Source organism: Monodelphis domestica, chromosome 5, assembly GCF_027887165.1.
Source record: "Monodelphis domestica isolate mMonDom1 chromosome 5, mMonDom1.pri, whole genome shotgun sequence".
In the NCBI taxonomy this organism is placed as follows: domain Eukaryota; kingdom Metazoa; phylum Chordata; class Mammalia; order Didelphimorphia; family Didelphidae; genus Monodelphis; species Monodelphis domestica.
In genome coordinates, this window is record NC_077231.1 from 88,504,580 (window position 1) to 88,519,130 (window position 14,551).

The 14,551-nt window shown below is 39.1% G+C and overlaps 1 protein-coding gene across 2 annotated transcripts in view; it reads right to left on the reverse strand.

Moving 5' to 3' along the window:
- Positions 1-14,551, reverse strand: part of LOC100020571 (sodium-coupled monocarboxylate transporter 1) — a 160,411-nt gene that overhangs the window by 21,932 nt on the left and 123,928 nt on the right. The window lies entirely within an intron of this gene.

Below are 14,551 nucleotides of genomic sequence, written 5' to 3' on the forward strand. Positions count from 1 at the left end.
CTTCATCAATGAACCAAAAGAAACTGAATTGCTATTAAACAATTGATGGCAATTTCTTTAAGCACACACTATATCTCTGGCACTGTGCTAGGTGCTAAAGCTTCAAGAATATATTACAGAGGTCCTAGTTCAAATCTGGCCTCAGACACTTCCTAGTTATGTGACCCTGGACACGTCACTTAACCCCCATTGCCTAGCCCTTCTCACTCTTCAGCCTTGGAACACCATATTGATTCCAAGAAGGAAGGTAAGAGTTTAAAAAAAAAGAATAAATTATATATAAAATGTTTCATACAATAAGCTTTCATTTTTATTAACTTGGCCACATAAGTAGGTAGATAGGTAGATAGATAGCTAGATAGATAGATCACACACAAAGTAATTAAATACAAGGTACAATGTAAGGGAAAGGCAATGACAGTTGGGAAATATGGAGAATCAAGAAAGGCTTTATGAAGAAGATGATGTCTAAATTACATGCAAAAGAAAAGATGGATTACTATTAAGCAGAGAAGAACATTCTAAGCAAGAGAAAGGGCTGATGCAAAAGCCCAGAGGTAGGAGGTCCAATATCATGAATGAAGAAGGGAGGAAAGGCCAGTTTGGAGAGAGTAGAACGTGTAGGACACAGAGTAATCTTCAATGAAGTCAGGCTGTAAAAAGCATTAAAACCTAAACAGAGAAACTCATAATTTATTCTAAAGTCATCAAGAAACCAGTAAATTTATTGAGTAGAGGAGGAACATGGATAGATCAATACATGAGTACAATAAGTATAGCTGCAGTATGTAGTAGAGAATAGTGTAGGGAGATCAACTAGGATGATGTTTTGATCACCTTGATGATATGGAGATTATGAACTATAGTCACTGGAATGGTGACAGTATTTTTCCCAAAAAAGATGACAGGTGGGAATAAGAATGATTTTTATGGGTAAATATAATGAGTCAATATAGAAATATGAAAATATAGATATTTTCAGGACATTCGAGTTGAAATATCCAAAGGGAATTTAGTGATTTAGGATGGAATCAAGGAAAGTTTGGAACTGAATATGTGTATCTGAGAATCTTTTGCACAAAGAAGATATTTAAAACCTTGGGGGGGGGGGGGGGGTCAAAGAGACAGTCAGGACAGTGAAAGAACAGAGAGCCAGAGGGAGATATGGGATTAGAGAAAAAGACAGAGTATAGAGTTAGAAAGGAAGACGATCCAAGACAAAACCTTGGAGAACACCCAGAATTGCATGTTACAGTGTCAATGATAGGCCAGCAGAAGAAGCTAAAAACTGGTGAGACAAATAGAATGCTAACCAGGAGAAAGTCACACCATGAAAACACAAAAAGAAAAGAATATCCAGGAGGAGAGAGTAGTCAATGAAGTCAAATTCCACAGATAGAAAGATGAGAAAGGCTATCTAATTTGGCAATTAAGAGGTCACACTATAGTACTTCTTTTCATAGGGGTAAAGAAATAGAAACTAAAGGGATCCCCAACAAATAAGGAATAATTGAACAAATTATGGTATGTTAATGGGAAAAAGAATTTTATTGAGCTGTGAGAAATGTATAGAACCAATGGTACAGTCTCAGAGAAATCTGGGAAGACTAATATGAACTGATGTAGAGGGAAAGGAAAAAAAACAGGGAACAACATAAACAGTAATACAACATTGTAAAGATAATTTTAAAAGACCTATGGCCTGTGATCAACACAAAAACCAATATGAGTCCAGAGAATTGATGACATTAGTATGCAGTTCACCGCCTGACAAAGATGATGGAATCTAGATATAAAAGTAGACAAGACATTTTTCAATATGGCCAACATCAGAATGTCTTTTGATTTCTTAGAAGGATTTTGAGGGGTTTTTTATGGGTTTAAGGGGAGGAGAGGAGAAATTAAATTTTGTTCATTGAAAAAATATAATTTAATTTAAAAAAGAAATGTGGGGTGAGAGAGCATTAAATAATTTAGTAATTTCTGCTAATTGATGTAGATTGTACAAAGAAATTGTAAAAATATGGAAGGCAATATTTAACATCAACAAACAAAAACTGGCAAGATATGACTTGGTAGCTAGTACATTGGAAGGTCACTATCTTCTGTATACATTGGAAGGTCACTATCTTCTATATACTAACAGACAATATTTATGAGAACTGAAACAATAAACTGGGCTGAAACAAGACCATCACATAGACAAAAATGCTGTCCATTGTCTTCCAGTTATAACAACAACCTATAAAAACTTAAGTTCAACATTTTGGTGAGTAAATATAGTCTCTAACATTTTATGGAATTAAAATTTCTCAAAATATAGAGACGTAAAAGAAATAAAACATATATGGAAACAAGAATAAGTATATGTCATGTCTATAAGCCTAACTTCTACTGGAGTTATGTTGAAGAAATATCAATGAGATCATAAAAAAATGAACTCATATGCCAATGATTAAATTAAATTACCAAGAAAAATCATTTTATCTATCTAAATAATAATCATCTGTTGAATATTAAGCATAACAAAACAATACTATGTTGAATATTACAAGACTATTTCTATCTGAATTTTATTAAATAAAAGATAAAAATGAGAAGAATAACAAGAGAAAAAGCTAAGGAAAAAGAATAACAAAGTAAATTGATACTTTAGAATCAATGGTGGAAAAGCTCACTAAAGAACTGAATTCTGAATAGAAGAATGGCACAGACTGAAAGCAATGATTCAAAAATAAAACAATGTCAAAACAAAACAAAAAAAGAAAAATATCAAAAACATTTGAAAAACAGGTCAAAGAAAACAATGTCAAAACAAAACAAAAAAAGAAGAAAAATATCAAAAACATTTGAAAAACAGGTCAAAGAAAAATAAATCTAAGAATTATCAGACTATCCAAAAATTATGAGCAGAGAAAAATCTGGTTAATATGTTTCAGGAAATTATGAATGAAAATGATTCAGAATTCTTAGAATCAGAGGGCAAAGTAAAACTAGGAAGACCTACATGTGACTTGCAAAAAGAAGCCCTGAAAGGAAAACTCAGAAATATCATAGCCAGAATTCAGAGCTTCTAAGTCAAAGAAATACCATAGACAGAATTCAGAGCTTCCAAGTCAAAGAAAATACAAGTAACCAAAAAAAATTTATATATAAAGGAGCCACAAAATAGGTCTTACATAAGCTGATATCAGAGAAAAGGAAACCTTGGAATATGACTTCCATAGGAAATAATGTTATACAGTCAAAAATAACCAGACAACATATGAAGCAAAACTAAGTAAAATCCTTTAAGGGCAAAAATGAACTATTGGTAAAATATAGTATTTCCAAATGTCACTGATGAAAACACCAGACATTAGAAGATATTTGGAAGTGGAAGTATAAGCAATAAGATAAATATAGAAAAGTACACATATTTGAACAATTGAAATGGAGTCTGTGGGGATAAATTTTTTACATGTTAATAAGGACAATAAGAACCCAATGTCTTTTTAGACCCCAGTATCTTTAAGAATCATAGAAAAAAAATTAAAATAAGAGATGTTCTTAAGTGGTTGTGTTTTGTTCAAATAGTCTAAGGAAATAAAGAGGGATAGAAGAGGAAGGATAGTGGAGAAAAAGAAGAAGAATATCATTACTACAACGAAGAGTTCTACTAGATGAAGTATTTATAATATGGCAATGTTCAGCTGAAGCAGTCTTCACATGCTGGGTGAGCAAAGCCCTGGTTCACCATGGGTCAATAACCCGATGGCTACCCTCACAAGGTTTAGCCGGCCTGTCGAAGCCTTTGCCCGGGGTGTGGCCTCTGCCGCATGCTAGCAGCTACTAGGAGCCACAAGTGAGAGCTGGGTGTCAGGTGGGGGTCAGAGGCTGGAAAGATGCCCTAGGAGGGCACGACAAGCCCTCCATACCAGAGATACTACCCCTCCCTGAGCACCAAGGTTCAAAGGCTGAGAGGGCGACGCAGCAAAGCACTGTGGAGTGCTTAGGGCGTGTTGGAGCACAAAAGACAATATGGCCATTCAATGCAGCTGAGGAAGTCTCCAGACATAACAACTTTTCATGCCACTGGACCCAGGCTTCCAACGCCGAGAGAGTGGGACTGTCTCTGTGCATCGACTTTTCCACTTAAATCTCTTTCACGCACAAGTGTCTTTGTGCACACTCATCTATCCTAACCCCGTCCACCCTCTTCAAGACCTGCGGCGATGGGGGAGTAGCAACGCAACAGGTAGAGGTGACCACTGGCAGTTGTAGTCACGATCCTGCACATAGGCGGCCCACGGACCAGTGGTCGCTCGGCCCTGTGGGCAGCAGGGACGTTCGGCAGCATCCTGGGCGACTGAGCAGCCCTCTCTAGGACAGCACTGCTCACCCTAATCAAGGGAGGGGACTAGAAAAGGTGTCCCAAACATTGCCTGCCCTACAAACACCCGGTCAGCACACTGCGGCTGGCAGGTCATCCCTTTAAGCGGTCGAAATCAAAGAAAAAATACAAAGAAACTCCTACTAGGAACATGGAACATCAGGACATTACTTGATAGAGAGAATACCCCAAGACCTGAGAGAAGAACAGCTCTAACCGGTAAAGAACTGGCGCGATATAACATCGACATTGCAGCCTTAAGTGAAACACGCTTACCAGAAGAGGGATCACTTAGCAAACCCACCACTGGATACACCTTCTTCTGGAAAGGTAGAGCCACAAATGAAGACAGAATCCACGGTGTTGGCCTGGCCATCAAGACCAGTTTGCTCAAACAGCTGCCAGACTTGCCTGTGGGCATCAGCGAGAGGCTCATGAAGATCCGTTTGCCTCTCAGCAAAGACCAGTATGCCACAATAATCAGTGCATATGCCTCAACACTGACCAGCACAGAGGAGACCATCGAGCAGTTCTACTCTGACTTGAGTGCCATCCTGCACTCAGTGCCCACAAATGACAAGCTGATATAGGAGACTTCAACACCCGCGTTGGCCAGGACCATGAAAGATGGAAAGGAGTGCTCGGCAAACACGGCGTGGGCAAAATGAACAACAACGGCCTACTGCTACTCAGCAAATGCTCAGAGTTCGAACTCACCATCATGAACACTGTGTTCAGAATGGCGAACAAATATAAAACAAAGTGGATGCACCCGCGATCAAAACAGTGGCATCTCATTGACTACATCATTGTAAGCTGGCAAGACATCCAGGATGTAAAGATCACCAGAGCCATGAGAGGAGCTGAATGCTGGACAGACCACCAATTGGTTAGAGCGACTCTTCAAATGCGCATTGCGCCTCGCCATGCAAAACGCGCCCAGAGAGTTCACGCATTTTACAATGTGAGTCGTTTTAGAGACCCATCTTATTTGCAAACATTCCAGTCATGCCTGGACGACAAGCTGTCTGCCAAGGGACCACTCACTGGAAGCTCAACCGAGAAATGGAACCAGTTCAGAGACTCAGTGAAGGAAACATCAAAGGCAGTCCTAGGCCCAAAACAACGCAACCACCAGGACTGGTTCGACGAGAACAACACTGCTATTGAAGACCTATTGAGCAAGAAGAACAAAGCCTTTATGGAGTGGCAAAATAACCCAAACTCTGCTCCTAAAAAGGACAGATTCAAGTCTCTCCAAGCCACGGCGCAGTGTGAGATCAGGAAGATGCAAGACCTATGGTGGGAAAAAAAGGCAGAAGAAATCCAGCGGTTTGCTGATACAAAAAACTTCAAACAATTTTTCAGTGCCCTCAAGACTGTCTATGGGCCATTAAAACCCACCACCACTCCCTTGCTATCCTCTGACGGTGACACTCTCATAAAAGAAAAAAAAGGCATCAGCAACAGGTGGAAAGAACACTTCAGTCAGCTTCTCAACCAACCCTCTTCAGTCGACCAAAGCGCTCTTGAACAGATCCCCTAAAACCACACCATTGAACAACTTGACGTCCCTCCTTCAATAAAGGAAGTCCAAAAAGCCATTAAACAAATGAATGCAGGCAAGGCACACGGTAAAGACAGGATCCCAACGAAAGGTGTACAAGGCCTTAAATGGAAAGGCGCTCCAGGCATTCCACATAGTGCTGATCAGCGTATGGGAAGAGGAAGACATGCCCCCAGAACTCAGAGATGCTTCCATCGTAGCCCTATACAAGAACAAAGGCTCACGAGCAGCCTGTGACAAATACAGAGGCATCTCACTACTCTCCACTGCTGGAAAGATCCTCACCCGTGTTATACTCAACAGACTCCTGTCATCTGTTTCAGAGCAGAACCTGCCTGAATCACAATGTGGCTTCCGACCAGATCGCAGCACCATCGACATGGTCATCACGGTGAGGCAAATGTAGGAAAAATGCCTTGAGCAGAACCTGAATCTCTACATTGTCTTCATAGACCTGACGAAGGCGTTTGACACAGTGAACAGGGATGCATTGTGGGTGATCCTCAGCAAGCTCAGTTGCCCAGCAAAATTCGTCAAACTGATCCAGCTCTTTCATGTCGACATGACAGGGGAAGTCCTATCTGGTGGAGAGACTTCTGATCATTTCAACATCTCCAATGGCATGAAACAAGGCTGTGTCCTTGCTCTGGTACTATTCAAACTATTTTTCACCCAAGTATTACAACATGCTGTGATGGATCTAGACCTGGGCATCTACATCAAATACCGGCTGGATGGCTCACTATTCGACCTTCGCCTCCTGACTGCAAAAACAAAGACAACAGAGAGACTCATCCTGGAAGCTCTCTTTGCAGATGACTGTGCTCTCATGGCCCACCAAGAAAATCATCTCAAAACCATTGTGGACAGGTTCTCCACTGCAATAAAACTGTTTGGCCTGACTATCAGCCTCAGCAAAACAGAGGTGCTGTTCCAACCTGCACCAGGGAGGACAACAAACCAGCCGTGCATTACAATCGATGGCATGCAGCTTTCTAATGTCAACACTTTCAAGTATCTGGGCAGCACCATCGCCAACGATGTGTCCCTAGACCACGAGATCAATGCCAGGATCCAAAAGGCCAGCCAGGCATTCGGGAGGCTGCTCTGCAAAGTCCTCCTACACAGCAGTGTAACCACTGCTGAAGCTCAAAGTGTATAATGCAGTGGTCCTCAGCTCACTCCTGTACGGTTGTGAGACATGGACACTGTACCAGAAGCACATGAAACAGCTGGAGCAATTCCACCAACACTCCCTCCGGTCAATCATGAGGATCCGATGGCAGGACCGAATCACCAACCAGGAAGTCCTCAACAGAGCCAACTCCACCAGCATCGAAGTCATGGTCCTCAAACCCAGCTACGATGGTCTGAACATGTCATCCACATGGACCCACAGCGAATACCAAGACAGGTATTCTATGGTGAACTGTCAGCTGGACTCAGGAAACAAGGCCAACCAAAGAAAAGATTCAAGGATCAGCTAAAGTCCAACTTGAAGTGAGGTGGCATCACACCAAAGCAGCTAGAACTCGCTACCTCTGACAGAAGCAGCTGGCGAACCCACATTCACCAGGCCGCCACCACCTTTGAAGATGAGCGACGTCGACGTCTTGCCGCTGCGCGTGAACGCCGACACCAGGCCACAACCGCACCTCCCCTAACAACTGGCGTCCCAGGCCCCATGTGCCACAGACTCTGCGCCTCAGCCTTTGGACTCCAAAGCCACATGAGGGTACACCGTAGATGAAACTGCACAAAGACAATAGTCATTCTCGATCACTGAGAGACTACCACTAACTAACTAATATAGCAATGTACTAAAAAGTCAGAAGAACAGGCACCACATGAATCTTATTTCATTTTAATCAGATTGGGGGGGGGGGGGGGAAAGATGGATACATGTGCACAAACAAATAACAACATGTTAAATTCAAAAAGTGGCTTCTGGGTCACCTGAGTAAGATAGATGCCTTGACATTCCATGAATTCTCAAATCAGGATACTTCCCCCTCCCCAACAGAAATTATTCACCATATTATGGAAATTGTTTCCATAGTATATAGGACATCAAGAATGCAAAAGAAGGTTAAAATACATAATAAACTTGATTTGACACTCACCAACTGGAAGTCATCCTGTACCCATTCCCTACCTTCCATGCTATCAACAGTGGGACTGTACAAGCAGACACAAGAAAACATCAAAGGCTTCTATCAAAATGTATCCCTATATTCCAGAACCCTGACCTTCTTTTCAGAGCCATGGAGATCATGGCTCAAGCTGCAGAAGTTTCTTCAGGCTTTGACAGCCAGCTTGGAAAAAGACCTTCAGCAGCAAAAGCCTGCTTGGTACTTCAACCCCAAAACACCAATGCTGCACAGATTTGAACTATCTGTCTTGGGAAACATATGCTCTGTATTGCCAGCACCAGTAGACTGGACTACTGGTGCCAGTAAACCCTGGATGACTAGGACAGGCAATGGAACAGGTCAGCAGGACAGGATATAGTACATGTGGGGAGTTGTCCAGCACTCCACCAAGGCTGAGGGAAGAACACAGGATCCAGGGGAGGCAAGTTCTAAAAACCCAAATGTCAGTGAAGACAGGAATCTAAGCTGCTGAACTGTAAACTGGGAGTATGGAGAAAACCTAGACCCAAAGAAAACCACAGTCAGTGGGAAAGGAGTCAGGAGTCAGTAATAAGGAAAATAAGATGGGGAGAAAAAAGGGGTGAGAACTTAAAAATGGCAAAGATTACAGGAAGAAGAAATCTGACAGACCTTGATTATAGATACATAAGTCAGCAGGAAAAGGAGTAACAAGGGAAGTAAATATAATCTCAAGATCTAGCACACAAGTTCAAGTGTCTGTGAATAAATACTGCAAAACAAAAGAAAGCGATCAAACATTTGATGAGACAAAGGATTCTGAAATTTGAGGGAAATGTAAAACTACAACATGCCATTCCTCAGTGGTTTAAAAGGGAAATGGGCATTATGACAGCAAAATTTATGGTCTGTGCAAAAAAGGAATAAGCAGAATTTTAAAAAACTTGAATCTGGAATGATAAGCCTCATCAACGAAACAAGAGACCAACTGATTGGGAATTCAAATACACAAAAGTGAAAAGACAACCCTGGAGAAGAAAACAAGCATATTAAAGAAAATATGCTCACTATACAAGCAAAGTATATGACCCTCAAAGGTAAGATGTGTAGAGATAAAAGTCTTCCAAAGGAACATGACAGGACAAACAACCATCATACCATCATGAAGGAAATGTAGAAGGGAACCATCCAGAACTTTTAAACATGAAAAATGAAATTCTAATTGAAAAAATTCAGATTCACCAACAGAAGACTGAGGACTGCAAACTCCAAGATAGAGAGTGGTTAAATTTAACAAATCAATTTAGAAACAAGTTCTGTAAGCCATCAGGAGAAAGACTTTCAAATATGTCTTTTCTGGGATTATGTGCAAGCACAGGAGGATACTGAAGAGGGGTGGGAGTGGTGAGCAAGAGCATAGAAAGGAGTGAGTGAGTGATGTTCTGGGGTCAAATCAATGATGAACTATGAGAGGAAGGTGACTTCTACACTCTGAGGAAGAGAAAAGCCTATAGGGGAATGGGTGGAGAGAAGGGGAGGGAAGATGAAAAGAGAAGAATAGGTGGAGAGAAGGGGAGAAAAGATGAAAAGAGAAGGATAGGAAGGATTTTTCACTTTGGAAGTAATAGGGCCTCCACCAATGAATGTTCCTATAGGTAAAAGGAGATGAGGACCTTATACTGCATTGAGCCTGGTGGATTTGGAACCTTAAGTCTACTTATTCTGGGAGGCAGGAGGGTTGGGTCCCTTTGGGGCAACTGGCAATTGGAAAAGTTGGAAAAATATTGACTTCAGGGAGATTTCCAAGCAAATTTTGGGGGATGGGAGGGTCAATCAGAGAGAAAGGAGGGATGTCCAACCATTGGATAGTGTCCTGTCACCTGCAGTAAGTCAAAATAAAAAATAGAAATGATAAAATTAAAAACTGGACTTTTGAAAAGACTGGCGAAAAGGGAAATGATGAAAAGAAGTAAATAAAAATAGCACTTCCACACCTCAAATTATATTATACATTAGCCACTTGGTACAGGTTAAAAAATAGAAATAGATTAATGAACTAGACAAGAGACTCCAAAACAACAGAACTCAATACTCCAGTGCATGATAAAATAGAAAATGCAAGTTGCCTTGATAAAAACTCCCTACTTGATAAAAATTGCTGGGAAAATTGGAAAACATTCTGCAAAAAAAAATTCTGCTTAGACCAACACCTTATGTAACACACTCAACAATTCATTTTAAACAGATTTGTGAACTTAATATTAAAGAACCTTATTTTTAAAATTAGGTTAGAAACAGCATGTATCTCTCAACAGTTATGGGTAAGAGATGTGTTTAATTGAATAAGAGAGAGAGGCAGTTAAAAAAAGAGAAAATGGAAACTGAAATGGAAAAACTTGAAACAAAAAGGCTTTTCTTCAAACAATAGATAAATAATCAGAAAACAAAATTGATGTTTTAATCTCACGCCAGGCAAACTGGCAAAAAAGTGAACAGAAAAGGCAATAGGCAATGATAGAAGGCTTACAGGTACAGTCTCTTAAACTTAATTCTTACAGCACACTAGTACCTAGCTGTTGGAGCTGCAAAATGGTACAATTATTTTGGAAAGAAATTTGTAAATATGTTAATAAAGTGGCTAACATACCCCATATCCTTTGAATACCCCATTACAGAACTTATTTATATCCCAGGAAAACAACTAATGAGAAAAAAAGTCCCTATACACTCCAATATATTTATGCCAGAATTTTTTGTGTGACAGATAAGCATTAGAAACAACACAAATACACATCACATAAACATGGATTATGGCTAAACAAATGTTGATACATTAATATAATGAAAGATAAATATTACTAACCTGAAAGAAATGATATGTATGATCAGTTCAGAGAAGCATGGTAAAACCTACATGAACTGATGCACAGTAAATTTACCAGAGCCAAGAAAACGCTGTATACACTAACTATAATGATGTAAAAAAAATTAAAAAGTAAATGCAACAAAATCATAAAGGACAAAGTGAACTTGAACGAAGAGACATGAGAGGATGTCCCCAACCTACTACTTCTTATAGGTCAGAAATTCACAGGTATTCCATACACTCTATACACATTTTTGGACTACCACAATGTATCCATGTTGATCTTTTTGTTTCTTCTTTAAAAAAGCTATTTGTCCTATGGATGGGGAGAGAGAGCTGTGATACTATGGTGGTGTAAGAAACAGAAAACACCAGTAAAAAGTCTTTTTTTACAAGTCAGAAGATAATTAAGAGAGGGCAAGGACAAGGAGGAGGCGCTAGAGAGGGATTTCACAGAGAAGACAAGAAAGATAAATGCTTTCTTTGGCCTCAAAGCTCTGGCTAAATAAAAACCTTGACTTCAGGATTTCTACAAAATTGATACTCAGGAAATAAGAGCTTTATTGCTATGCATTGCAGTAAGGTGGCAAATACAGCATACACATACTATAGTTTTAGAAACATGTTTGGTGCCACATGCAAGAAATTCACTCCAGCAGAGCCAGGAGATGTGTTGGGACAGGAACACATTCAAAGCTAGAGCCCAGGTAGCAAGATTATATACCCTAAGAATGGGCTTAGTTTAGATTAGATAATTGTATTACATGAAATCATGCATTATTCTTCATCATACATTAATTAGTATTGGTAATCTCAGACTAGCAACTTCCTATAGAAAATTAGTGAAAGTTAAGTGCCCTTCAGAAGGGAGACACCAATTTCTCCTCATGAAGAGTAGAGAAATCCCCCTCCCCAAACAGATAGATATAGATACAGATGTCATGTATTATACATAAATATCAAACATAAACATACACCTTTAATTTACACTTTTCTGATGTGGTCAAACTGCCCTCCCTTTTCTCCTATTCTCATGGGAAAACTTATCATCTGAACTCCCAGGCCTAAATGTTTCAACCTGAAAGACCTTGGCCATGTCTAAGTTCTGAAATTGCAAACTTAAGGCATTGTCCCACGAGTTTCAGAGCACTGGGAAAACTTAAGGAGGATAAGACAAGATGAATATAACATATTCAGACATCATGTCACATACAGGTGACATAATGGTAACTCAAGGCACCATTGTATTAATTTCCTTTAAATTCTGAATACATTTGTACACCTATGGACACTGTTGCTGAAAGAATACTCAGGGCAGTGCCACCATCCTCTCCCTTTCCTAATAAAGGCTGCACTTTCTCTGGAAACATCTTATCTGGTTTCCTTTCTGATCATAAGAGTGACTTTGGGGTGCAGACACCAGAGATTCCACTCCACACAGTAATCCATACCAAACACTATATTCTGAGGGTCCTTTTTTGAAACCAGTGTAACCAGCAAAAGACAAAATGACTGAAGAAAAAGTTTAATCTGCTGACCATATTGATTTATTAAGCAATGCATGGCAATTGTCTAACAAATTGAGACCAAGCCCCTTCTTCAATTTAGGTCTAGATGCCCCCATATAGGAGAAGATAGACTTTTACACAGTAAGACAAATTAAATTAAATTAATTAAAAAGAAACAGTATATGAGCTAATCTGGTTTCCAATTGGAAGAAAGCCTAAGGACTTTCCAAGTTGAGAGGGGGAAAGTGAATAGGTTCAATTCCCTGAATTCAGGAAAAGAGGTGTCCTACCTACTCTTCCCCCAAGTGAGTGTAAAAGGACAAAGGCACATGGAAACAATAACTGATTGATCAGTGTGGAGCCAGTTTTCAGATAAGACTTATGGTTTGCCTGAGATGTTCTCCTTACATCAGTCTTAGGATCTGACTATATTTCTGGTCATCATGATCTAGGTCCTTGGTTACAAGTCTCTAAAGAGCAGGTATAGGTGGTCCAAATTTCTAGCCATGCAAGGATAAGTACAATAAGGTTTTCTTCCCAATCCCACAAATGAATTAACTTTTTTCACAATACTGGTTGGCTGCTTTTTTCCTTTTAAAAATATTTCAAGGTAAAAAAAATTGTGTAAGAATAAAGAAAAAACTAAACATGAAACAAGACAAAGGTTTTTCTAACATCTTACAAAGACACAAAAACACAGATAAAAATAAGATAGCATACATAGAGACCAGGTATAAAGTTTCTAATCAGAAACAGATTTCTCAGTGACTAGTCCATTAATGGTCAATGATTTCTCTAGGACCAGTGAAAAATCATAAAATCTTAAATCATTTAAATACAATTGTGGAAAGTTCATTATTCAACCCTCCTCAAGAAGCAAAAGACATTTCTAACTTTTGGATATGTAATAAGAAAATGGACTAATATTTTTGAACCTCTCTCCTATTCCTTCATGGTAGTGGTGGAAACTCATGAGGGGCAAGGACTGGGTCACAAGATTACAATCTAGATGGAAAGGTTGAGTTAGGTCTGGTCAAGTTTTGACCTTTATAGGCCAAATGTACTCCATTCTCAATGAGAGTGACCTAGAAGACAAACTCATTCATCCTGAAATTTATCAGTTCAAGTTAATACTATTTTTAGGAAAGAATGGAACGCACATTCTCAATCTTAATTATCCCACTTACAGAAGATGCTCTGTGGCAAGGAATGCAAGGATATTCCTTGAGCTATGCAAAAGCTAAGTCAGGAAAAGGAATGTTACAGGTTAATGCTAAAAATCAAATGATATAATATTAAAAATAATTTTCCTAATACAAATAAAATATCAGATCAAGAGAATAAAAAAGTTACAACTACAGTTAGGTGTATGTTCTTGAAGACAAACATGAAGTAGAAGTGACTAAATAATGAAGGGCAATTTTAAGTACCTAAAATTTAAATGCTTTTTCATGAATAAAATCAATACACTAGAAAAAAAAGAACTGAAAGGAAAAGATGTTTGCATGAAATATCTCTAATACAAAACAGACAAGTTGTGATGATGAGTGAATTCTCCATACCAACACACACATTCTGCTACTTTACAACTTCTAATATTGGAGAGATAGCCAGGACTCTAGGGGACATGTCCAGGGCTCAGAGCAGGAAGTGAAGCCAGTCACTTTAACTCTGAGGTTGTTTTTCTATCAGTTACTAAAGTTGTTCCCTCCCTTAATCACTATAAAGAAAAAAATGTTCCAAATCCATAAAAATTAGAATAGAAATGAAAACAACTACTGTTTATGTATTCCATCACACCACCATCAAATGGGCAAAGAGGTAGGTACTTTGTTACTGCAACAGCTCTGCCTCTCTTCAATGTGTCTACTTCCACTAACAAAACAGAGTGCATTCCATTCATTTCTGTGTATCTCCTGATAGGCAGTCATAGACTTTTCTTAAGGTAAATAAATGCAAGACAATTTTTCAACTACAAATATGTCTACTAATTCCAAAGAAACTGTAATATTTTCAGTATGTTAAGCAAATCTAGGGGCTGTTGAATTCCAAATAAGGATATTGTTTTTAATTTGCTATTTTGTTCAATTTTTCTTATCTTAATATAAAACATAAAAATACTTCATT